The sequence below is a fragment of the Bos grunniens genome, chromosome 27 (assembly GCF_055505025.1).
Source record: "Bos grunniens cultivar Pamir isolate PY7600 chromosome 27, Bosgru_T2T1.0, whole genome shotgun sequence".
Classification (NCBI taxonomy): Eukaryota; Metazoa; Chordata; class Mammalia; order Artiodactyla; family Bovidae; genus Bos; species Bos grunniens.
Genome location: NC_141191.1, coordinates 19,200,727 through 19,227,089, shown reverse-complemented (window position 1 = coordinate 19,227,089; position 26,363 = coordinate 19,200,727). Strand labels below are relative to the sequence as shown.

General features: G+C 36.6%; 1 protein-coding gene across 49 annotated transcripts in view; it reads left to right on the top strand.

Annotated features, from left to right (window-relative positions):
* LOC147343605 (uncharacterized) overlaps positions 1-26,363 on the top strand; it is a 352,125-nt gene that overhangs the window by 89,098 nt on the left and 236,664 nt on the right. For 18 of the 49 annotated variants that reach the window (XR_015156194.1, XR_015156185.1, XR_015156184.1 and 15 more), the window contains exon 3: positions 19,303-19,401. The exons of the other annotated variants lie outside the window; for them this stretch is intronic. The gene's annotated coding sequence lies outside the window, so the exon portion shown is untranslated. The remainder of the gene's footprint in view (positions 1-19,302; positions 19,402-26,363) is intronic. 49 annotated transcript variants of the gene reach the window in all.

Here is a 26,363-nt window from a genome sequence, read left to right as displayed (position 1 = left end):
CAGTGGTAAAGAGTCGTCTGCCAAGCTGGAGACTAGGGTTCGATCTGTGGGCGAAGAAGATCCCCTGGAGAAGAAATGGCAACCCACTCCAGTATTCTTGCCCGAGAATCCCATGGGCAGAGGAGACTGGCGGGCTACAGTCCACGGGCTTGCAAAAAAGTCGGACACATCTGAGCAACTACACAACAACATGCTCTTCTGTTGACTGAATGAATTAGGGAAGGAAAGAAGCAAGGGAGGAAGGAGGGAGGGAGAACAGTTCTCAGGGCAATAAGTTCAATCCTTGCCTCTTGAAATCATCACCCCTTTCTCAATCATTCTAGAACCCTTTATGCTTCCTCTGTCTGAATGAGCAAGTAGTGCTTCTCATACCACGAGGATCTACAGAGAGAGCTGACAACATCCTTCTGTACCAAACAAGGCACTGTTCTGCTGTAAGAATTAATCCTAAAAATAATATTTCTGTTTAGGAGTTAAGACAGCAGTTATCTCAAGTCATTGTTTTGGCCTAATTTATAAACTCTGCTCAGGAGACTTCTGTCGATCAAAGAAAGACAAGAGAAGTTTTAAGGGGAGCAAAAGAGGGGCTTTGAACATGCTGTGTTTACAGTCTGACAAATGCTCCCGCACACATCCCCTGAATCTGTTTGATTTCCTTCCCTTTTCCTCCCTCGCTGAAACCTAAATATTTAATGTGTGAGAGTCTGTTCAGATAAAAGTGGCTCAGTGCCAGCTCTGGGTTAGTACTTCGCCTGAGGACACGAACAATTACAAACTATGGAGAGTTATGTATATCCAATGTTGTCAGTATCAGCTGTAATAATCAATGGGCTTTTTGTTTTATTCTCGTACTTAAACCAGCATCTGCTGTATCCTCATAACAGAAATGAATGGGTTTTTGAGACTGTATTTTATTATCTATTCGGCTTTGTGTTTGAAGATCAATATGGTTGCACACTTGATTGCATTTCTTCCTACCAGTAAGTTTTCCCTGTAGGCTCTTTTTAATTTGTTGAAATGAACTGCAATCAGGGCTGCTTCTTCTTGTCTATAAAGCCCACATTTAAATTAAAAATGATTTTTTCTCCAAAAATAGTTCGCTGCTTCTGGCTGTGTTCTACTCACTAGAAACACACAAACACACAGAGACACAAACCCCAAAAAAGGAAAAAATGCATCAAGTTACTTTATAAACATAAACATTTTATAAACTTGTGGAAATTTTACGTTAAAATGTTTGAAAGTCGGGCAAATGAAGATTTGCATGGGTCTAATGTAATTGCACCCTGACATCGCTGCATGAGCAATCTATTCTATTTGTTCTTATGTATCAGCTTATTGCGTTTTCATTTAACTTAAAGAAAAGAAATATTCAGTATTTCAGTTTACAGTATTAGTCTTCCAGTTTTTGGCCAAACACTTCCCTTAGTTAAAATGACTTTCTTCCTATTTAAGTTCAACGGTAGGAAATTTTACTAAGAAACTCTTATTACAGAAGGTTTTGATTACTAAATTAAAAATATCCCTTCACCTTTTGTAGCATAGAATCTTCCCTGTGCTGCTAAATTTTCAGTCTGATCAGTATTTAACTGATTATATTCTAAATATGTTTAACATTTTGCATTTGAAACATTTAGGCTTTTCAACCTTTACATTATCTGAAAATATTTATTTGACAATATACTTTGCTTGTGACTACCCATAATTCACTTCCAGACACTAATATGAGACTTGAATATATTTTTTTATTTACACATTTGCTCCTAGAATTTAATTTAAATGTTCTCTACATTTCAACATACATGTTTATAAATGAGAGATAAGAGATGTCAACTTCAAACAATAATCTCTTACGAGTAAGTGAAAACGGATTGGAAGAGAAAACTGCATGTAAGCTTAATGATGCAATGTACTACCATAAACAGTATAATGAGAGCAGACTATATTTGTTACTCTTTTGTGTTTTTCTCTTCCCTTTTATTGCCAGTCTTAATCATAAGAACAAATTGCAATTGTTGCAGTTTTTGTAATCCTTCTAAAAGCTTTTGGCAAAAGCATGGTGTCAACCATTCTTTAAAAAAGGTCCTTGAAAAAATAAATTAGAATGCCAGTGAGACTGGTATTCATAGAACTGGGACATGAGACTCACTAGATTTTAGAAATTTCTTTTATTGTTGATACTTATTTACTCAACATTGTAGAGTATCTTTGGGGGTGAAAACCATTTTCCGTTCAGTCGCTTATATTTAAGCATCACGAGATGATACTCCAAGTTCTTAATTTGCCATCTGTTTTTATAAGTTTTCTTTCTATAAGTGTAGTTAACATAATCATATTAAAATTCTAAGATCCTATATACAAGTATAAGGCAGTTTTATAGCAATAGTTATTGTCAGCATTTTGAGCACTATGTAATTTGATTTACTTCTTTTAATCATTCTGTGATAGGAATACCTGTGTTCCATTCAATGACCAAAAGGCGGTTAAAGTAACTTTGTCTTGGGTCTTCTGTATATATAGGGAGGTGTTGAAATTTGAAATCATACTATCAATAGGCTTAAGCACTAGATTATACCTACTTCACGTGATCATTAAAATATGCTAATACTTCTAGTATCATAACCTGCTTATGCCCTGCTTATAGTAGCTCCTACGTAAATATTTGCTGACTGTATAATGAGGATTATAAGTTAAATTTTTATATAGGGCAAAAGCTTTGCACCCAAGTTTCACTCTATCACTTATTTGTCAGCTATGCCACATTTCAAGTATGAACTAACTTGTTGGAGCTTTGGTTTATGCATATATAAATTGGCGTATCAGTACTAGTTAATAGTCCGATCTAATCACTCCCAATTCAAACTCTTGCAAATATTTACTTTTACGTCTTTTTTTCCTAGAAGATAATGAGCTTTTATAGGATTTAAAGTACCAGTATCTTGTTTATCTATGTTATTTAGAATCTAGGAAGTGTTTGACACATGTTGGGCACTTCCTATAACTACTAATTAAGAGTTTAATTTTGTTTACCTAAATTCATCCACTTTTAATTGGCATCTGTCTTATCTAATGATTATTCTAAATGTGTTTTCCTTTTCACCAAATTGTGAAGCAAGGTATACAATAAATTGGGTAAAAGATCATATTAAGTATACCTGACACAACCTTATCTATGCTAGTAGAATTCTTATGTTCCTAGTCTGTAGACCAAAAGGGCATAGTCCATTACCCAAGATGTATCCTCTATATAAAAGATATGAAAAAAAAGCAGGACATTTTATGAAAGCATTCAGTAATATTCTTTCTTGTTGCCTTACTTTTCACCCCATATAACCAATCAGTATCTATTTCCATGCCTTTTAGTTGTTAATATCTAATGGTTGTTATAAAAGAGGTAATAAGTAAGAGAATAAACATTGAATAGTTGAAGTTCAATAAAAAACTATTTTTGCTAAGTTAAAAAAACCAGTAGGCAAGCCATTTGTTTGCCTATGCCAGGCATCATCACCTCATTTCATGTTGAAATTTTAAAGCAATCTTTTTGCCAAGATTAGGTACATCCCAAAACATGTCGCATTTTAAAAACGACTGTCACTGTTATTTGCCATTCTTCTTTACTTGGAAATTCTGAATTTATCTAGAAGAACACAATGATCATTGTAACCTTATTTGGTTTGGAGTTTCTGGTTAAACAAACAAACAAAAAGCAATGAAGAAAAGACAGGAAGGAAGGAAGGATGAAGGAAAGAGGCCATTTCTTATGGTCTCATTGTATGAGGCTTAAAATAAACTCAGTGTGTGTCTTTACAGTGGTGGGTTTGAACAGGTAAAAACACTTGAATACCTGCCTCCTTCATTCTCTCCACTTCATCTTCATGCTAGTTGAATCTCTCATCTTCCTTTTGGAAAATTCTTCCCTCCAATCCATGTTCCCCATTGCTGTGAGAGTTATTTTGCTAAAAGCCTGTCTGTGTAAGGCAGACTTCCTGGTGGTCCAGCAGTTAAGATTCCACGCTTCCACTGCAGTGGACAGGGCTTCAGTTCCCTGGTCAAAAGCTAAATTCCCTTGGGCTGTGTGGTGTGGCCAAGGGGAAAAAAAAAAAAAAGCTTTCTGTGGTGGTGGGTTGTAACTGCTCCCCTTTGCTCACTTTGTCTAGCTACATAGGCTACTCCCCAAATACACCAAGCGAACTCCCACCTCAGGGGCTTATCACTTGCTGGACTGTCTCTAGAGAAACTCTGTTCCCAGATAAACATGTGACTTGCTATCTAGTTTTTTTAAGGCTGTATGCAAAGTTGTTTCAGTGGAGAGGTCTTTCTTGACCACTTTGTACATCGGGAGTTGTCAACTATGGCCCACAGCAGAGTCTGCTTTCTGTCTCTTTCTGAATGGTTCCTGAGCTGAGAATGGTACGATACTTTTTAATTGGTTAGAAAAAAATAAAAATCAGAATAATTTGTGACACATAGACATTGTGTGAAATTCAGATTTCAGCATTCATAAGTAAATTTTTATTGGAGCAAAATCACACTCATTCCTTTACTTACTGTCTGTGCTTACTTTCGTGCACATGGCAGCAAAGCCTCATCCTGTATTTTTATTATTTGGCTCTTTACAGAAAGTGATTACTGACCCCTGCTCTCTATATTATCATACCTGCCACACCAACCTGTCTCCCTCTCACTCCTTTTCCTACTTTGCATTTCTTCATAGCACTAATCACCTTGGTATTACGTTAATGTTTTAACTAAAATATATAGAAAAACGAAAAGATTATATGGGTTATCGGCTCTACTACCCAGACTGACATGGAATGTTACAGCCTCCAGAAGACTTGCAGAAATCCCTTCATCCTCTCCTCCCAAAGTAACAATTCTCTGTCTTGTAACACCATAGATTAATTTTGCCTCTTTATGATCTTTATATAAGTGAGATAATACCATATATAATTTCTGTGTTTCGCAGTTTTCACTCATGATTATTACATTTGTGAGATTTATCTTTATATTTCTGTGTACTATAGCTCATTCAATTTAATTATTCTGTTGTATAAATAAACCCCAGTTTTAAAAATACTCATTTTACTATTACAGACATTTTTATTGTATCTGGTTTTGGACTATTAAACATAGTCCTCCTATGAACATTCTGGTGCATGTCTTCTGGGGCACAGACATATGCGGTTCTACTGATTATACACCTAGAGATGGGAGTGTTAAATTAGAGGGTATGCAGGTCAGCTTTGGTAGATACTGCTGTATTAGTTTTCCAAAGTAATTGTACACATTTCCACTCTTACTAGAGATGTGTGGATGTTTCAGTCATCCTACATACTTGTCCACATTTAATATTCTCGATTTTGAGGCTTTAGTCATTCTACCTGGTTCTTCCTACTAAAATCTGACTTTTATGACAGCAGGGATTTTATCTACTAGTATTTAGTTAATTATCATTTCCACGAATGCTTGAAGCTTGTGTTTCAACTAATGTTGAATGAATGAATGCTTGCATGGTAGGGCTGTAGGAAAAAAGGGCAGACTTCATTCCAGGGTCTAAGAATTTTTATCTCCTGGTATTAACTTACACTACTCTGAACAACCATGATGTTTATCTATATTTTTGCATTGACATTTAAGTATTTATGCCAGGAGTTACATATTTTGGCGTACATTTCTTATTCCTCCTGCTAGAACCAGAGTTTGTCAGTCTTGACAGAGTGGCATTTTGGGCTGGATAATTCTTGGTTGTGAAGGGTTGTCCTGTGCATTGTGAAATGTTTAGCAGCATCCTTTGGCCTCTTCACACTTGATGCCAGTAGTACTGCCTCCCAGACTGCATCCTACCTCCCCATAGTGGTGACAGCCAAAAATGTCTCCAGGCATTTCCAGATGTCACTGAGAAGCAAATTTGTTCTCAGTTAAAAAACCAGTAAGCCACATAATAAGCTCAGTCAATTCAGTTCAGTCGCTTAGTTGTGTCCAACTCTTACATGAGAATAAATGTATCAACTTTCCCTCTTCCCAAGTTTAGCAGTTTTACCCATAGTAAATACTTCAACTATTAAAGATGTATTCAGTTGCCTCCTTGGATATCAAAATCACTTGGAAAACTTCAAAGGAATAGAGATTCCTAGAGTCAACCCACACCCTACTGAATCCAAGCTTGAGATGGATAGGCTTGAGGAATCTGTGAATGTGAAGGGCTTTCAGGTCATTCCAATGGGCAGCTTAGTCTAAGAATGACTACTTGTTAGGTGTCACATTTTTTAGTTGAGAAATAATTCAAACTGATTATCAGATCATACTGTACATCTGTGTGTAGATACAAAGTGCTTCCCCTTTAATAAATGTAGATACAGGTTTTATCCTATTAATTTATTATCTGAAAACTATGTTCAATTCAGTCTAAGCAATTTGTGGCTTCAGTGGCTCAGATGGTAAAGACTATGCTTGCAATGCAGGAGATCAGGTTTGATTCCTGGGTCAGGAAGATCCCCTGGAAAAGGAAACGGCAAACTCTTCTGGTCTTCTTGCCTGGAGAATTCCATGGACAGAGGGGTCTGGGTCTGGTGGGTTGCAGTCCGTGGGGTTGTGAAGAGTTGGACACAACTGAGCAACTAACACTCTCAGATAATCTACAATACATTTAAGAGTTGTTCTTCCTATTTAGGTCTTTGTTTTGAAACACGTCTGCAGTTGCAATTACTTTTTATTCTTTTAACTTCTGTGAGAAATATAATGAGAGAAAGATGTTGTTAATTATTCCTTTTTTGCATTGTTATATTCACCTGTTGGGGTAAAAATCTTAATCACAGCAGATGGCAGTGAAAAAGAAATAGTGACTTCTTCAGAAATAAAAGAAGGAATCAATTTACATGTGCCTTTTATTTTGAATTGCAAAATTCAGCAATATAAAGCATAAAAAAGATTGTATTTTGCAGCTGCATTTTTTTCAAGTGATATATACATTGGACTGGTAAAATTACATTTTTATGCAATAGAAAGGCAATTTTTATATTTAACTTTTAGTTTTTTTATTGATTCTGGGATAGTTTATTGTCAGGCTTCTGTGTGTTTTCTTAGATTTACGAAGTAAAAAGAAATATATTTTGACTTACTGTCACCAACTACAACTGATAGTATAATGTAGATTTTCTTCTATAAAAATTCTGAAGCATCTGAAAGCAGTTACCTGAAAGGTGAAGTAAGATAACTACTGATTTTCCAATTTTCTGTTTCCTCAGTATTTCCTTTGTGTGCGTCTGTTCCTTAGGGGTCATTCCCATAAATGCACAGAACAGCCTGGAATGATGATTAAATTAAGTGATCCCCTTCATTGTATACATCTAATTTATTGACAACTGGAATTGAGTTTTAGGCCTATTATTGAAACATTTCAACTTAAAAAAAAATATCATCTGTGCTATATGCTGCCTGTTCCCTGTCCACACTACTCTCTCCTCCTTCCTTATAACCAGAACTTGATATTTTTTAGAGTGGTAATGAGTCCAGTTTAAGGTGAAAAAGCAAACATAAAAATTCTACATATCTTTTGTATCCATAAGTGACCATGTGCTACAATGTTGATCAATAACATAGGAGCAAAAGTTACCCAGCAGGATTTCTAGGTGAGCTCTTCATACTTTAACTGGCCTGTGCTTGTTACTTTTTCCCTTAGTTCTTACTCTTTTTTTAAAAAATGTATTAATTTTTGGTTACACTGGGTCTTGGTTGCTGTGGGCGGTCTTTCTCTAGTTGCAGAGAAGGGGCTACTCTTCATGGTGATGCGGGGGCTTCTCGTTGCGTGGCTTCTCTTGTTGAGGAGCACGGGCTCTAGGCATGCGCTTCGGTAGTTGTGGCGCAGCGGCTCATTAGCAGCGGCTCACAGACCCTAGAGCGTGCATTTCAGTAGTTGTGGCACACAGGCTTCGTTGCTCTGCACCATGTGGAATCTTCCTGGACCAGGGATCGAACCAGTGTCCCCTGCATTGGCAGGTGGATTCTTACCCACTGTACCACCAGGGAAGTCTTGCTTGTACTCTCCTCTCCATAACTTGAAGGTAAATGGCCATATTTCAACGAGGAGGTAAAAAATCATGAAGACAAAAGACACATGATAATTCTCACTCAATAGGAAGAGAGAAAAAAGAGAGAAAAATGCATCATCAAAAACATGATGATGCATTTGAGTGCATCATTAGAAATGTTATATGAGAAAATAACACTATTACCCAAGACGCTTTACGCTGGCTTCCTGTTATGTTCCACTGAACCAGTTCCTAGTTGATAAACCGTCCTCGCGCCATAACCTTGTGACAGGCCTTGTTCTTGCCTCACTTGGTCTTTTTGAAAACCTTGTTTCTCCTTATTCTTGAACGTAAAGCATTTGTTTTTAATATATACATTCTGTCTTTAGCAGTATCACTGAGTGCCTATGTAATTTCTATGAGGTTTAATTTGGGTCTTCTATTATATTCTACCTACTCTGTTTCAAGAAGCTGGTTATATTCCAGAATCTTTCCATTATTTGCTCATGCTTAATTCTGCAAGAACATGACGATCCTTCGCTATCTGCTTGTATTGAAGAGCAGAACCCTGAAAAATCGATTGGAACTGGGGCTTCGCTCTAGTTTAAAATAGGCGAGGCTGTTTCTTTGGGGCTGTACTTCTCTATTTTTCCAAGATGCTGCCCATGTCTTCTGCTGTCTCCCATTACAGAGTTCTGTTTCTTGTGTGCCAGGGAATTAACTCCAGTCTTCTCCCCCTGGTAAGGGAGTGAGGACGGTCCACTCGTCCACAGAAACTCCTGTGCGAGTTTCTGCCTGGTTCTCACACAGCTCTTCATTCTTTGACCACTCGTTTCTGGGGCTTTGTGGGTTTTCTGCTATAAACCATGTTGCCTCCTTGCTGTCCTCATTAGCGGCCTTGCTTTGAGCTCTTACAGTTTTGTTATTCTGTTATGACTCTTTCATTTGGTTTCTACTTCCAGTATGTTGTTGTTATTGTCTTCTCTTTTGATATTTTGCCCTGATGGGTTTATGCCTTAAAACACAAGTCAACAAAGCAAGCTTGTTTTTGTGCACACTAAAGAGGAAGCAGAGGTTAGTACGTATTTCCAATCTCTTATCTTTAACCGGGAAATTATACTTTTATTTCAAATATTTCTTAAAAATATAACAGATATTCATTGTACTAAATGATGAAACATTTAAAAACTGATGGTTAACATTATTTTATTTCTTTTGAATCTATATTCGTGGCACATATATTTACCAATTTAAATGTTTAGTATTTACACTTATGATGTGTAATTACATATTATATAAATATAAAAGATATGAAATAACGTATATAAATGCTTAATACATGTGTATTTAAGGAAATTGCCATCAATTTTGAATGCAGCTTGCTTTTTAAAATTTACTGTTGTGTCATGAGCATTGACTCATAAAGTGATAATTGGAGCATGAGTTTTAATGGCCTCACAATATTTGATATTGTCAGTGAATACAATTTCTTCAAAGTATTTGCTGTTAGTCACTCAGATTGCTTTCTGGAGTTCAGCTTGTTTTGGATGAATGTCCTGTTCCCATCTGTCTCTGTTCTCCACAAGCGGTACACTTACCTTCATCAGACTCCCATGATGTGGAGGAGCTCCTTGACCTCTGTTTATTGACAGAGGAGTATTGCTAAATCAGCTCTGGAAGATCCTTCAAAAATACTCCAGAAAATCCTTCTTGAGGAGCAGAGCAAGAGCTGCTGGAATCTGTCCCTGTGCGGACTGTCGCCACTGCTGCGTTGTGTGCCTGCCTGTGCGTGTGCGCTTGTGTGTTAGTGTGTGCTTTATGTGGGGAGAGGGCAGGAAAAAGCCCTTCTTTTTTAAACCCACATGGGCCACCTAGTGTGCATGGACTTCTACACTCTCCATGGGGTAGTGTGGCCAAGCAATGGTTTTATGAATCCACTGCCTTTGACATTCCTATGGCATACGAATTGACAGTTATTTATTTATTTTAAATTTTTTTATTGGAGTATGGTTGCTTGACAATGTTGTATGAGTTTCTGCTGTACCTCAAAGTGAATAAGCTATACACACACATATATGGCCTCCTTTTTGGATTTCCTTCCATTTAGATCACCACAGAGCATTGAGTAGAGTTCCCTGTGCTGTACAATAGGTTCTCGTTAGTCATCTAGTTTGTACATAGTAGGGTCTATATATCAATCCCTCTGTCCCAATTCATTCCCCTCCTTGGTATCCATTCATTTGTTCTCCACATCTGTGTCTCTGTTTATCCTCCCAGAACAGCTTTGGGTTTGAGACTGGACTGTGCATGACTGTAAACATGTACATGCATACTGAATTTATTTCCCAGGTTTTGATTCTATTCCACATGTACAATGGCAGCATCTTATTTTCTGAGAATCATGATTTATTTTTTTCAGAACACGTGTCTAGTATGAAAACTTTAATTTCCAACGGGACTCCATATCCATTCACATTCTTGCAAATGCCAAGTAAACCATATTGCATAACTGTGACCACTTCTTGAGTCCGTGAGGTATTGTTGAAACTGTTGGCTGAAGGTGAGATGGTTTAGTACGAATGAAGTTGCTCATCTTTTCTAAGCTTCACTTGCCTCGTGTAAAAATTAAAGTACATCTCTCCTCTTTTCCATCAGAAGACTGATAAAAAGGTCAAATGAGATGATTTCAAGTTATTCATAAGTATTTAATGGACATTGCAGAAGATATGAGTCCTGAAAATAGAAGTTTTCTCCTCATTTCTCTACCTTACATGCCAGTTCCTTTATAACAAATGCCTCTCCTCTATGCTTCCACAGCATTTTTGTCAAGTACAGACAAGATTATCTGATGATAATGTTTGTTTTTTTCCTCTAAAACCTGTACGTTGAGCTCCCAGAGGGTGAAGATTTTGTGTCTTAAGTCCCGGCATCTAATAGAGTACCTGACATGCAATAGGTCTTAGTTAATGATTGGGAATTGAGTCAAGTGGGGAATGCTTTGAGAAGGGCTTTAGAAATATAAGGTACTTTGTAATATTGTCTTCTGTGTAGGGCTTTGGATTGTACAAAGTTCTTTCACATGTATTATTCATTTACTTGTATTTGATCTTCCCTGTGATCCTGTGAAGGCAGACGTTAATATCTTTATTTTGCAGAGAAGACTTAGAGTAAGATAGGTTTTGGGGTAAGAAATGAAAAAAATGATTAAGTGTCCTTTGCAGTTTATATGAATTTATGAAAAGTCCCCTGGTTATTGAGTGTGGGACAGTGCCATTTTGAGAAACGGAGACACATTCTTCAGCACAATTTGAAGCTTAATAATCATTCGATTTCTACTCGTCTTTAAACATCTTAATAAACTAATCAGAGACACAAATGAAACAATTCAGTGCTGTTCTTTCAGAAACATGAAAGCCCTATTCTGCCTTTATAGTAAAATATTTTAATGTTTAGTTCTTGTTTATAACTTGCTCTCTTTACACTGGTGCTTTGCACTTAATTTGGTGTCTCTTTTGTCCATAATCTCTTTACCTTTAAGTGATCTTTTATCTTTCCTGGAAACAGCTGACAACACTGTTTTTCAGTTCAGGACGTTTTCATAATTACATTTTTAGCCTTGAGGGAAAAATTGTATACCTCATCAAATCCTCTAGCTCTGCAACTGAGTAACTTTAACAACCCCAAATACCACTTGCTGCTATTATAACTTAATTGTGAATTAGGTAAAATAAAACTGCTTTATGACTTCTGACAACGTTAAATTCTGCTAAGTGGAAGTGTTTTATGTAGTGTTTTAATGTTACCAGTAAGTCAATAATATGGACTGTCTCAGGTGTTCATTTTCATTGAGAGACCTTGACCCACTGAACCAGTATTCATCAGCACTGATTTAATCACTTTACGTTTTCTGGTACAGAACTGTTCCTCAACGTGACACCATGGTGCTGTTTTTTGTTTGTTTTATAACTGTCTCTTGTTTATAAATTCAGCACTTCTCAGTAACGTAGTTTAGTTGGTCTGTTTTCTCACACTTGGCATGCCACTGAGTTTTTCTTTTTTTTGTTAAAATATATTTATTTTTAATTGAAGGATAATTGCTTTACAATATTGTGTTGGTTTCGGCCATACATTAACATGAATCAGCCATAGATATACATATGTCCTCTCCCACTGAGCCTTCCTTCCACCTCCCACTCCATTCCACCCCTTGTAAAATAGATGTGCTGTGCTTAATCACTCAGTTATGTCTGACTGTTTGTGATCCCATGGACTGTAGCCCACCAGGCACCTCTGTCCATGTGGAATCTCCAGGCAAAAATACTGGTGTGGGTTGCCATGCTCTCCTCCAGGACATCTTCCCAGCCCAGGGATCGAACCAAGGTCTGCCGCATTGCAGGCAGATTCTTTACCATCCTAGCCACCACAGAAGCCAGTGGGAATTTGTTGCATGACTCACAGAGCTCAAACCAGTGCTCTGTGACAACCCAACTGGGCGTTATAAAGACACATAACCAGGGCTCTCTTCGGTGGACTTGCCATGTAGCTGTAGTGATTCTTCCTTTGGGCCAGTAAGCTACCCTGATCTGGTACAAATAGAAATCCTCTGTTAATTTTGATATTCACCAAGCTTCCTTCTCTTTTGCATTAATTGTATATTGGGCTGATTATTGCACTGTGCTTAGTCACTCAGTCATGTCCTGTTCTTTGCGACCACATGGACTGTAGCCTACCAGTCTCCTCTGCCCATGGTATTTTCTTGGCAAGAATACTGGAGTGGGTTGTCATTTCTTACTCCAAATTATTATTATTGCATTAGTTTTGGTCACTTTGCCATTAGAAAGGTGAAAGAGAGTATAGAAGGCTCTTCACTATCTGATACATGTACACCTAACTCTGTTCTCTACTCCAGTTTTTGTCCTTATAAATCTTATGCTTCAGGCAAACCAGAGTATATTCCTATCATTGTCTCAAGTAATAGTGTCCCCCTGCCATTCTTCATGCTTCTCCCTCTCCAGAAATCTCTCACCTAGCCTGTTTTTCAACGTGCAATCCCAATATCGACTCTTCCCCACCGGTTGTACTACTCTGCCTTCACAACTATACCTTACCCCCTGCCACTTCCACATGAAGTGGGTTTAAATGTTCTCCCAGGAGTGGTAAATACTGTTTTAATGTAATTATTTGGTTTCACAATGTCTAATAGAACCCTATAGAGATGAAACTTCCTTCTAAGCATAGCATTGCTTTCCCTGTATCCCATTAATTTTGATGTTAAGTTTTTAGTATCATATTCAAAGTATTTTTTATTTCCCTGTATTTCCTTACCTCCTTTGACTTTGAGTAATTTTAAACATGTTGCTGAGTTCTGAATATTTGGGGATTTTCCACATATTCTAAAATTATTTCTAATTTAGTTCATTTGTGGTGAGCGAATCATGAGTACTGTCATGATTTCAGTTATTTTAAACTTCTCATGATGAAATGGTAGGATGACATCTCCAACTCCATGGATATGGGTTTGAGCCTTGCCTGCTGGAGTCCATGAGGTTGCAAAGAGTTGGACGCGATTGAGTGACTGAACAACAAACTTCTCAAGTTTTATTTCATGGACCAGCATACAATCTGTCTTTGTGACTATTCCATGTACTCTAAAATATGTATTAAGATTTTGCTCCGTGCTGTAGTCTAGAAATATTGATTGAGTTATATTGATTGAGTTATTCATATCTTCTTTACTGATTTTCTCATTACTTCTACCAGTTGCTAAGAGAGGGGTGTTAAAATAGCCAACCATAATTATGGATTTCTGTTTGTTTTTCCTTTCAGTTCTGTCTATTCATGTATTTTGAGATTATTTTTAGACATATATGCATTTAGGATTGTTATATCCTTTTTTTTTTTTTAAAGCAACCATTTGTGTATTTATTTTTTAATGAAGGCTTTTTTCTTTATTTCTTCCTGTTTTTTTTGGCCATGTGTGATCTTAGTTCCCTGACCGGGGATTAAACCTGTGCCCCTTACAGTGGAAGTGTGGAGTCCTAACTACTGGACCACTAGGGAATTCCCAAGGATTATTATATCTTCTTGACTTCTTGACTTATTTATTATTATGAAATGTTCCTCTTCACTCTGGTAATAGTCTTTGTCTTGAAGTCTACTTTGACATTAATACAGCTCTTACAGCTCTTTTGATTAGTGTTTGCATGGTATATCTTTTCCCATCCTTTGATTTTTAACTGACCTGTATCAGTATATTGAAATGAGTTTATTGTAGACAGCATGTAGTTGGGATTTGTTTTTTATATGGTAATCTCTCTCTCCAACATCCCTGCCGTATCTGAGCCTGATTCTGATGCTTTCTCTGTCTCTTCAAGCTGTGTTTTTGCCTGTTTTGCCTTGTAATTCTTTGTTGAAAGCTGGATGTAATGTACTGGGTAAAGGAAATTGCAGTAAATATACCATTAGTGATAGGATGGTAAGGGATGAGTAGAAAGGAAACATCCTGTAGTCTTATGATTGTGTTTAAGTCTTTTGCTGAGCTTGTGAGCTTTTGCTGGGCTGTGACCTTCACAAGTGCTTCTTACTGACCCTTCCGTTGGTGAACAGAAAGTCTCAGAGGGGCTGGAGTTGGTTATTTTCTTTTCCCCGGGTTATTTAAGGTCTGATAAAACCCCAATAGATTCGGTTCTGATAAAATATTTTCTCTTGAGGGAAGACCTTTTTAAGAACAGAATGCTCTGGGCATATTTCAGAATAGCTATTTTCTCCCTCATCCTGTGAAAAGCATGAGGTTTTTCCCCTCCAGTCTTCACTGTAAGAATCTCATAGTGCTCCTGAAGGTAGAATACAAAAGTATCCCTAATACCAAACCCGCTTGCAGTTTTTAACTCTCAGCCTTTCCAAACTGAGCCTCCAGCAATTTGTAGATTACAATTAATTTTCCTGCCCAGAACTGATTCTGTGGCACTTTCTGCTTTGGTAATTCTCTGTATCTAACTGGGCTATCTTTCCAAATTTGAGGGCAGCAGTTTGCCCTGTGACTTAAATTCCCCGATGGGGTTAAAAAGAATAGTTGATTTTCAGTTTTCTTCAGCTTTTTACTTGTTAAGAAAGATTGATGATCTTCAGATTCATTACATGCGCTACTGGAAACTGGAAGCCAGTCTCTTACTTTCAGTTGAAATATTAGTTATCTTACATTTAATTATTTATATGGTTGAATGTAAGTTCACTGTCTTGCTATTTGTTTTCTACAAGTGCTTTATTCTCTTTGTTCTCTCTTTCCCTTTATTTTCTGCTCTAGGTTTGATTACCTTTTAATGTCTTGTTTCATGTCCACGTTAACATATTAGCAATACTTCTGTATTTTTATAAGTTTGTATTTTGTAAAATACTTCTGTATTTTTATGTTTGTATTTTGTAAAATACTTCTGTGTTTTATAAGTTTATAAGATAGTTTTAACTTTAAACACTTTACCTTCAAATAAAATCATACCATTATGTCATTTTATATATAAGAAACTCACAATAGCAATTTTCCCTTTTTGTTACAGATACTGTCTTAGATTAAATTAACTGTTGAAATATCCATATATTTTTAGTAGTGGAGAGTGACTCTTTATAAAAGGGAACAGAAATCAATGAATGATAAAGTAGTCTACTAAAATCTAGCACTTAGATTTTAAGTATAGAGTATTATAGATTTATTGCATAACAGAATATAATGTATTGAGAATAAAATATATTCACAAACAGAAGACTTATTTTTTAATTGTTTGACTCAAATGTTTATTTTTTCACTCAAATTTGATACAGCTGATACTTCAAACAAGTACTTTTCAACATCAGTTTTCTGTTTCACAGGAATATTTTATCTCTTTAACATTTGCATTTCAAATATCATTTTATTAGAATAAAATTTATTTCATTTTAAAAAGAAATATAAAGAATAGAATGTCTTTACTATGTAGATTCAATGTAACATTTCCTAAGCAATTTTATATTCAAAGTATATGGAAAAAAGTTAAGATCAGCTCTAAACTTATATCTCAGTCTCAAGTAGCCTGATTAAATCTCACTGAATAAAGTGACATTCTTTCCATAAATTGAAGAAAATGTCTCCACGAATTCAATCTGCATTCTATCCTATGAACATTCTTTGCAGTATTACATTTTGACATTGTAAAGTGTACTCTCTCTACCATCGCTTATGCTTAATATGGCATAGTTTTTAATCTGCAATTTAGAGTTTCATTTTCCAAGTGTATGATATTTTATCTAAATGTTTTCTGAGAAATGCTTTATTTTGTTAGGAAAGAATAAAATGAAGCTACAGCAATGTAAATAATTTCAGGGAGAAAAGAACAGAAATACTTACTGGTTCAGATACAGATGTGTCCTGTAAAATGTAAAGTAATGCTCCAAAATATGAATATGAATATTTAAACTTAAAAAAAAATCCTTCTCCCATCAGCTATTAATACCACCCCATTTCTGTATTCACCTTTTTAGTAAAAGTATCCATGAGTTGCTATATTCAACTTTTTTCCAGTTCTTCTTTCTTTCTGTCCTCTTCACTCTTTCTTTTGGGAACTTTTTGTTTTGATCTACTTTCTACCATAAGTAAAAGTTAAATGAATAGTATGAGAAACTCCTACATATCTTACATATGAACTCTCTATTTGTTTACATTTTTGCTTGGTTTGCTTTATTCTCTTTATCTGTCTATCTACACATCCATCCACCACACATACACACTCTCATAGCTTCTTTTTTCTTAGTCATTTGAGAATCTGCAGCCATTCCCGAGGCTTCATTTATCTTTGTTGACTTTGTCATCATTGCTAAATGCGCGCCTTTCAGAATTGTTTTCTCTACCACTCTATTGAAATAGTGCTCCTTTGTGAATAGTAATATCCACAGAGTTCTTTCTTTTTCCTGTTTACCACCATCATATGCATATACTCGTTCATTCCTTGTGTAGTTACTAAGTCACGTCTGACTCTCTCATGGCCCATGGACTGTAGCCTGCCAGGCTCCTCTGTCCATGGGATTTCCCAGACAAGAATACTGGAGTGGGGTGCCACTTCCTTTTCCATCCACAGTATTAACTCTAATGGGCAGTTTTCCATCTCACCTGACAATAGCATTTGACACAACTGGTCACACTCTCTTCCTTGATTCAGGTTAATAAAATCGTTCAGGACCCCACTATTAAAAACATTTTTAATGTTTTTCCTGCCTCCCTTACCTCCTATTCTCAGTTTTAATTGTTGGTTTCTTTTCTGCTCTGCCACTTCTTGCAGTTGGTTAGCCCCAAAGGCTCAGTTCTAAGACATCTTCTCCTTTACCTACACTCACTCCCTATTGGATCTTATACCACGTCAGTGGCTTTATATTCCATCTACATTCTTGTTGTTCAGTTGCTAAAGTTGTGTCTGACTCTTTGAGACCCCATGGACTGCAGCACACCAGGCTTCCTTGTTCTTCATTATCTCCCAAAGTTTGCTCAAACTCATGTCCATTGAGTCGATGATGCCATCCAACCATCTCATCCTCTGTTGCATCCTTCTCCTCCTGCCTTCAGTCTTTCCCAGCATCAGGGTCTTTTCCAATGAGTTCGTTCAAATCAGGTGGCCTAAGTATTGGAGCTTCAGCATCAGTCCTTCCAATGAATATCCAGGACTGATTTCCTTTAGGATTGACTAGTTTGATCTTTTTGCTGTCTGAGTGACTCTCAAGAGTCTTCTCCAGCACAGTTCTAAAGCATCAATTCTTCAGTGCTCAGCTTTCTTTATGGTCCAACTCTCACATCCATAGGTGAGTACTGGAAGTACTAATCACTTCCAAATGCATATTTCTACCCTAGAAAATTTTCACAAACTTCAGGCTCAAGTATCTGTCTACTTGACATCTTCATTGGTGCTGAACTATCTTCTAAAGTATCAGTGATATTCAACGGCCAGTTGCAATATTTTTTCAGTCCCCCTCTCCCTGGATCTTTGTATTACACTTGTTTCTGCTGACCAGTGCTTCTGGTTTAAAGCTTCAATTCTTTGGTGTTTACTCTGCACTCTTTTTGTTTTCCTCTTCTATAATTCTTTTGCTTAGTAGCTTTCAAGTCTTCTTTTGACTTCCCCTCTCCCCAGCTTCAGTTTTGTTAGTTAGCTACTTTTCTGTTTTGTCCTTAGCTATTTTCTTTTCTCTTTAAAAATTTTGGGTCAGCTTAACTGAAACTTGTACTTTCCACCATTTTTATACCAATTGTTTCCAAATATCTCTTTAGCCTCCATCTTTCCTCTGAGCAATAAACTCAAATATCCAATATTTGAGTTTTAGACAGTTTAGTATCTACAGAGCAAAAATGTCCAAAACTCATTATCTTTCCTCCATTGCCTCTTAACTCCCCGCCCGTCTCCTACATTGGAGGTTTTGTCTTAAATAGCCAGTCATTCAAGCACGAGATTATGGAGCCATCCTAACGTTTTTCTCATCCTTTACACTTAATTAGTTACCAAACTTGGCTGGTTCTGCCTCATTGAAATATCTTATTTCCTTATTTTCTCACCATCTTAAACCAGACCTTTACATTCTCACTAAGACTATGGGATAACAGTCTGTTATTCCCGCTCCTGTTGTTAAAAATAAATACTGCTGCTAGAATGAATCCAGATGTTCAAATCGTAGGTTTATCAGCAAAACTCATCTGCAAAACCATTTACTATTGAGAATGTTTTTGTTTTAATACAACATTATTATTTTATTACAAAGACAGTAACTTTCTTTTAATTTAAATAAAGATGATTTGGGAAGCTTTGAATTTCTATTCATTTTACAAGGAACAAATTTGCATTTGATTCTTTTTCACATAATCAAGCAATTATGCTGAAATAACTAACATTTCAATGTTTTCCAGAGGATTATTTCATTCAATTCTTAAGTAAAGAATTTGTTTATGTTTAAGCTATGTTAGTATTATTTAACTGTAAAGCATAATTAATGTGGTTTCCATGAAAAAAAATATATAATTCATTTAAGAAGGTTTCTTTGGTAGCATGAATAAATGAAATAATGAATTCTAGGAAAGTGAAACCCAGAAAGGGGAATTTCTTTTTATGTTTCCTAAGAAAATAATTCTTATGGTGAAAAAAAGTTGACAAAAATCTGCGGTTTTGTTTTCTTGTTTTTTTTTTTTTTCTTCTATTTTTTAAAAGAAAAAAAAAAATCAGAGGAGTGCCAATTATCCCAGGAAACCAATGTAATGTTTCTGTTTCAGATTTAGTGTTGGTATCCAGAACAGGCAAATCCAGACAGACCAGAAAGCCGATCAGCAATTGTCAGAGATTGAGGGAGGTGGGACAGAAAGCCACTGCTAGTGAGTATGGGGTTTGGGACTTCCTAGTGCTCCCGTGGCTAAGACTCCATGCTCCCAATGCAGGATCCTGGGTTCCATACCAGGTCAGGGAACTAGATCCGGGGTGGTGCTACTAAGGGTTCACATGCCACAACTAAGACTCGGCAGAGCCAAATAAATATGAAACAAAGGTCCGTCTAGTCAAGGCTATGGTTTTTCCTGTGGTCATGTATGGATGTGAGAGTTGGACTGTGAAGAAGGCTGAGCACCGAAGAATTGATGCTTTTGAACTGTGGTGTTGGAGAAGACTCTTGAGAGTCCCTTGGACTGCAAGGAGATCCAACCAGTCCATTCTGAAGGAGATCAGCCCTGGGTGTTCTTTGGAAGGAGTGATGCTAAAGCTGAACCTCCAGTACTTTGGCCACCTCATGTGAAGAGTTGACTCATTGGAAAAGACTCTGATGCTGGGAGAGATTGGGGGCAGGAGGAGAAGGGGATGACAGAGGACGAGATGGTTGGATGGCATCACTGACTCAATGGACATGAGTTTGAGCAAGCTCTGGGAGATGTTGATGGACAAGGATGCCTGGCGTGCTATGATTCATGGGGTCACAAAGAGTCAGATACAACTGAGCGACTGAACTGAACTGAACTGAAGGTTTCTTTTAGGGGTAATGGAAATATTCTGAAATTAGATAGTGTTGTACATATACTAAAGAACATTCAAGTATGCAGTTTAAAATAGTGAACTTAATGGTATGTAAATTATATCTCAATTTTAAAAATTGGTTTTGGTATCAAAGTAGTTACATTATGTAGAATTCGAAAAGCACCTTTGACCCCTGCCAGATTGACAGTCCTTTCAGCAATGAAGAAGTGTTCTTGAGGGCTCACATCTGGGGTGCAAGTCACTGAGTGGGTTTAACAGTCCTATAAGGGAGTAAGAGTGCTCATTTTTTTATATATATCAGAATATATATGTACACACACACACACACATTTATACACACATATAAACACACACTTGTATTTAATGCTTTTATTTTTTGATATAATGAAAGCTTTTTTTTTTTTCACTTTTTTGCCATTCTATGTGGCATATGGGATCTTAGTTCCCCGACCAAGGATTGAACTTGTGCTCCCTGCAGTTAAAGTGCAGAGTCTTAACTATTGGAAGCCTGGAGAAATCCCTTTTTTTCTGATATTCTTGACTCCAGGGAAGATACATTCAGTTTCTTCATTTATCAAGTTATGATATGCATCAGCGATGAAAAAATTAGAATTACGAGTTGTTAATAAAAATGTGTGTAAGAGTGATTGAAATGTTAAGCTATTTATATCCTGCATGAAGTGGGTAACATTTAATGATTCTTCGGGAAATCCTTTAAAAGCTTAACCTCTGGGCAGTGTTACAAAATGGCATAGCTGGTCATTTTGAAGAAATATCACTAGAGCAATCTTTAATGATGACGGTGCACTTTTTTCTTGAGGTCTTGATTCCATAAAACATTTTTTTTTTTCCTTTCAAGTGACATCCTGTGAGAATTTATATAAAATTCTGTCATATAAAGGTACACATTAGAGGAGGTTAGTATTATTTTCTGGAGAAGGCAGTGGCCACCCACTCCAGTATTCTTGCCTGGAAAATCCCATGGACAGAGGAGCCTGGTGGGCCGCAGTCCATGGGGTCGAAAAGAGGCGGACACGACTGAGCGACTTCACTTTCACTTTTCCCTTTCATGCATTGGAGAAGGAAATGGCAACCCACTCCAGTGTTCTTGCCTGGAGAATCCCAGGGACAGGGGAGCCTGGTGGGCTGCCGTCTATGGGGTCGCACAGAGTTGGACACGACTGAAGTGACTTAGCAGTATTATTTTCTAAGTGAGTTCACTACAAGCTTTTTTTTTTTTAATTTTATTTTTAAACTTTACAAATTGTATTAGTTTTGCCAAATATCAAAATGAATCCGCCACAGGTATACATGTGTTCCCCATCCTGAACCCTCCCCCCTCCTCCCTCCCCATACCATCCCTCTGGGTCGTCCCAGTGCACTAGCCCCAAGCATCCAGTATCGTGCATCAAACCTGAACTGGCAACTCGTTTCATACATGATATTATACGTGTTTCAATGCCATTCTCCCAAATCTTCCCACCCTCTCCCTCTGCAACAGAGTCCATAAGACTGTCCTATACATCAGTGTCTCTTTTGCTGTCTCGTACACAGGGTTGGGACCTAATTAAACTTAAAAGCTTCTGCACATCAAAGGAAACTATTAGCAAGGTGAAAAGGCAGCCTTCAGAATGGGAGAAAATAATAGCAAATGAAGCAACTGACAAACAACTAATCTCAAAAATATACAAGCAACTCCTACAGCTCAACTCCAGAAAAATAAAATGACCCAATCAAAAAATGGGCCAAAGAACTAAATAGACATTTCTCCAAAGAAGACATACAGATGGCTAACAAACACATGAAAAGATGCTCAACATCACTCATTATCAGAGAAATGCAAATCAAAACCACTATGAGGTACCATTTCACACCAGTCAGAATGGCTGCGATCCAAAAGTCTACAAGCAATAAATGCTGGAGAGGGTGTGGAGAAAAGGGAACCCTCTTACACTGTTGGTGGGAATGCAAACTAGTACAGCCACTATGGAGAACAGTGTGGAGATTCCTTAAAAAACTGGAAATAGAACTGCCTTATGACCCAGCAGTCCCACTGCTGGGCATACACACCGAGGAAACCAGAAGGGAAAGAGACACGTGTACCCCAATGTTCATCGCAGCACTGTTTATAATAGCCAGGACATGGAAGCAACCTAGATGTCCATCAGCAGATGAATGGATAAGAAAGCAGTGGTACATATACACAATGGAGTATTACTCAGCCATTTAAAGAATACATTTGAATCAGTTCTAATGAGGTGGATGAAACTGGAGCCTATTATACAGAGTGAAGTAAGCCAGAAGGAAAAACACCAATACAGTATACTAACGCATATATATGGAATTTAGAAAGATGCTAACATTAACAAGCTTTTTTTTCTTTTAAGTCAGCTTCTATGCTACTGCTGCTAAGTCACTTCAGTCGTATGTATATGTGTGTGTGTGTGTGTGTTTGTATATAGTGTCTCTCCACAAGACTGATTCTTCAGAAACACATTCACTGTACATACAGATGGGGACTCCCATTCACATCAAGGAGAATCGCTCTGAAATACCACGGCTCATTTTACCATCCAAGGTAGCATAGAAACACTTCAAAGGAATTATGTAAAACTTAATACTTTAGTATTAAGTAAATCTTTAGTCTTTTTTGTTTTTGCATATTAAGGGATCTCATAGTTTACTGAAACTTATTTCCTAGCCTGCCTTCACTTCTTGATCACCTCTGACTTAAATCTAAACAGCGTTTCAAAATACAGAATTGTCTTTCCAGACTTGGATAAAATCAACCCCATTTATGTTTGATGAATTAAAACATTAAGTCTTGAGTTAGCAATTTGCTACTTACATTTAGTGAGGCAGAAAGAACCTCATTGAAATTTTTCATTAAAGATTGAATCTGCTATACACACCCACAGTTCAGAAAAAGACAGGGGGAATTTGATATTGAAATAAAATATCTTCAGTATCCCTCAACACTTCTTTCTTTCAATTAAAAAAAATCTGCAAATAAAATATATTTAGCTTTAATGTGAAATATTAAATATGCACTACACTTCAGTTACTTGACATACAAACTTCTACCAGTTGTGCCTATTTAGACAAAGGCATAAACCTAGACATAAATAGAAGAGGATTTCAAAGAATAAGTAAAACCTATTTTACAAATATTTATACTTTATTAATTCATGCATTTGTTTCTTTGTCACTTTTCTAAGTTAAATTGATTGCCAGTGGCATGTCAGGTCTCAGGGACTCAGTAATGAGCAAATAGAACATATAGAGAACTCATAGAACTCACCACAGGTTTTCAAAAGGAGCCTATTGACTTTGAATTTTTTTAAAAAATTCATGGAATTGGTTTAACATGATTTCCCTTGGTGCTGTTTAGTTTTTCGTAGGCTACAATGAATGGTAAATTAAATGTGGAGTATTAGAAGTGAACAAAATGCTAAAAATTGATGTATAAAAAGCCCAGTAACCTGGGGTCACTCAATATAGTGACAATATTCATTTGACCATCATTAGAAATTTTAGAAAAATGTTTTTGTCATTCTGTTGCTTAAAAATATAAAGTTCTAATACAAAGTATTATAAATGTCACCATTGAATAGTTTATCATTCACATCTCAAATTTTATGAAATTTTTCATTATTTTTTTAAATTACAATTTTTTTTGGCTGTTCTGGCTCTTTGTTGTGGCACTCGGGTTCTCTAGTTGTGGTGCTTGGGCTCCAGAGTTTGTGGGCTCAGTATGTGCCGCCTGGGGGCTTCTCTAGTTACGGTGCACAGGCCAGGATCTTAGTTCCTAAACCAGGAATCTAACTCTCGTTCCCTACATTGAAAGGATTCTTAAACACTGAACCAACCAGGGAAGTCCCTGAAATTTGTTGAAATTATCAGAGAATTTCCTTCTTCTGTGCTTTGAAATGTCTCATGAATCCTTTAAATTTTTGTATTCCTTTTGACTGTTTCTCAATGCTATTTTTCTGTATTTAGATTAAAACCTATACAATACGTTTTTGTAATGTTCTAGTTTGTTTAACCATAAATTATATGTTGTTTTATAGATTATCATTTCTGTTTTTTCTCCATGCAATGTCTATTTTTTTAAAAAGTATATTGATAAAACAGTGTCAAAGTTAGTATATATGTTACTATTTATAGTAATATATACAAGTATATATGTTACGAGGCATCAGCGGTTTAAATTGATGTCTCTGTGTGTAATTATTTTTATACCATCTCCTCTCTAGATTCCTTAATATTGTGCTCAGAATCAAATTGACTCTAAATAAATGACTATTTACCAAGTGCAAGTTAATCAAGAGTAAGAGTTTTGAAAATGAAATAAATATTCTACCAAAAGACAGCTCCACATAAATGCTGAGTACAGAGGAAATCTCTGAATTGTGAAAATGTGACACAGCAGGTGGTTTTTACCTTTTGACCTTCAGTGATTCCAGTCACTGGAATTAACAGGTTGAGTTTTTGCTGAGCACAAAGCAATTTCTGTGGCAACATTTTACATAGGGCCAAAGAGCAAACTAAAAAGCAGAAAGTGACTTTGTGTGATTTTCTGAGCAGCACAAAAGCATCATTGAATTGTTTCTCTTTGTACAGTGTAAGAAATGTTAGCTCCACTGTAACTCTTACCCCAGGCTTTCTAATTGTTTAGTCAGCAATGGAAGATAGTTGGCACACTTTTCTAGTGCCTCTCTGCTTTATTTTAATAGATAATACTTGAGTATCTAACAACACTTGTAGCTCTGAATTACTGAAAATGTTATTTAAATTTTTGAAAATGCAGTGAAATAGGCTTCCCTGTATCCTTTGAGTATTAAAATTTTCAGTGACCTAGTGAAAAGACATACATTTATTTAAATGTAATACTTCAACCTATAACTTTGTATTTCATACTAGTTAATTTTTAATTCAGTGCTAGCTTCTGTGATCTATGAATAGTGAAAACTGGTGGAGGAGGAAAGATTCATACAAAAAGAATTACTGTAACATGCAGGAGGATGCAATTAAACATCTGATTTATGTGGTAGAGAAGTGAATGCATCAAGAGCTCAAAGAAAAAGACCCATACCAGGCAAGGAGTAGTCATCAAGGTTTTCTAAGGAGTGGTAAAAACTGCACTAGATCTGAATAGATGAACATAGTTGGATAGGCAGAGGGGAGAAAGAAGGGAAGAATGTGTCCAGGCACAGGAAGTGGAATTCAGTTTGGACAAAGTCTTAAGAATTATGTGTCCAACACTCTTAAGTTGAACAGGAGCTTCCTTTAGTTCTGTGGTCATTCTTGCAGTTGTTTTAGTTTAAAAATGACCTTTAAAGTCTCCATTCATGTCCAGTCAAAAAGTGCCATTGACTTCTCTTTTGAAGTGTTACTTCTGTCCATCCTCTTTTCCAGTCTCTTGCGGCCCCTGTGGTTGTGATTCTTTGTCCTGCTTGATTTACTCCAAGGGCTTCCTAACACACCTTGCTTCTAGTCCATCCCACCTCACATTTATCCTGTGTCTTGAAATGCACATCCTATAAATGATCTTAAAATGACTCTCTTCGTCCTATCATCAACCGCAGCTTATAAAATTGTCTTAAAAGCCTAAGCTGTCATTTAAGGCTCTCAGTATGCCGAACAAAACTGTGATTTTCCTATCACATCTCCCACTCTTTAGGAGTTATCTTCCTTTGGAAGGCTAATGTATATTTTTCTCTAAATATGTCAGACTCTTTCCAGACCTGGTGATTTCTTTTCATGCTATGAATGCATTCCTGAAATGCACTCTTATCTCTTCTTCATCGTGCTAAATCCTATCCAGTTTTGAAGGTACAAGTCTTTCTCTCCATGAACTCATCCAAGACTATGCCAATTTTAGTGAATCTTACTTCCCCGAAGTCCTACAATGCTATTTAATTTTTTTTTTTGGTTTATTTCTTTTGGTCGTGCTTTGTGATATGTGAGTTCTTAGTTCCCCAACCAGGTATCAAACCTGCGCCCCCTGCATTGGAAATGCAGAGTCTTAACCACTGGACTGCCAGGGAATGACCTCCAATGCTATTTAATTAACTTATATGGCATTTATACATATTATTCTGTCTTGTTAATTAACTTTTTAATATTTGCCTATCCTGTCTTTAATTTCCTCCAAGATAAGTACTAAATATCAATAATCATTTATATGAATACTAAGAAATGTCTAATTGAACTCTGTACATAGTAAGTACTTAATTAAATACTTCATGCATTAATTGAGTGGTAAATGAAATTAGCGCTTCTAAGATAGGCCAAATTTGGAGCACCTTCA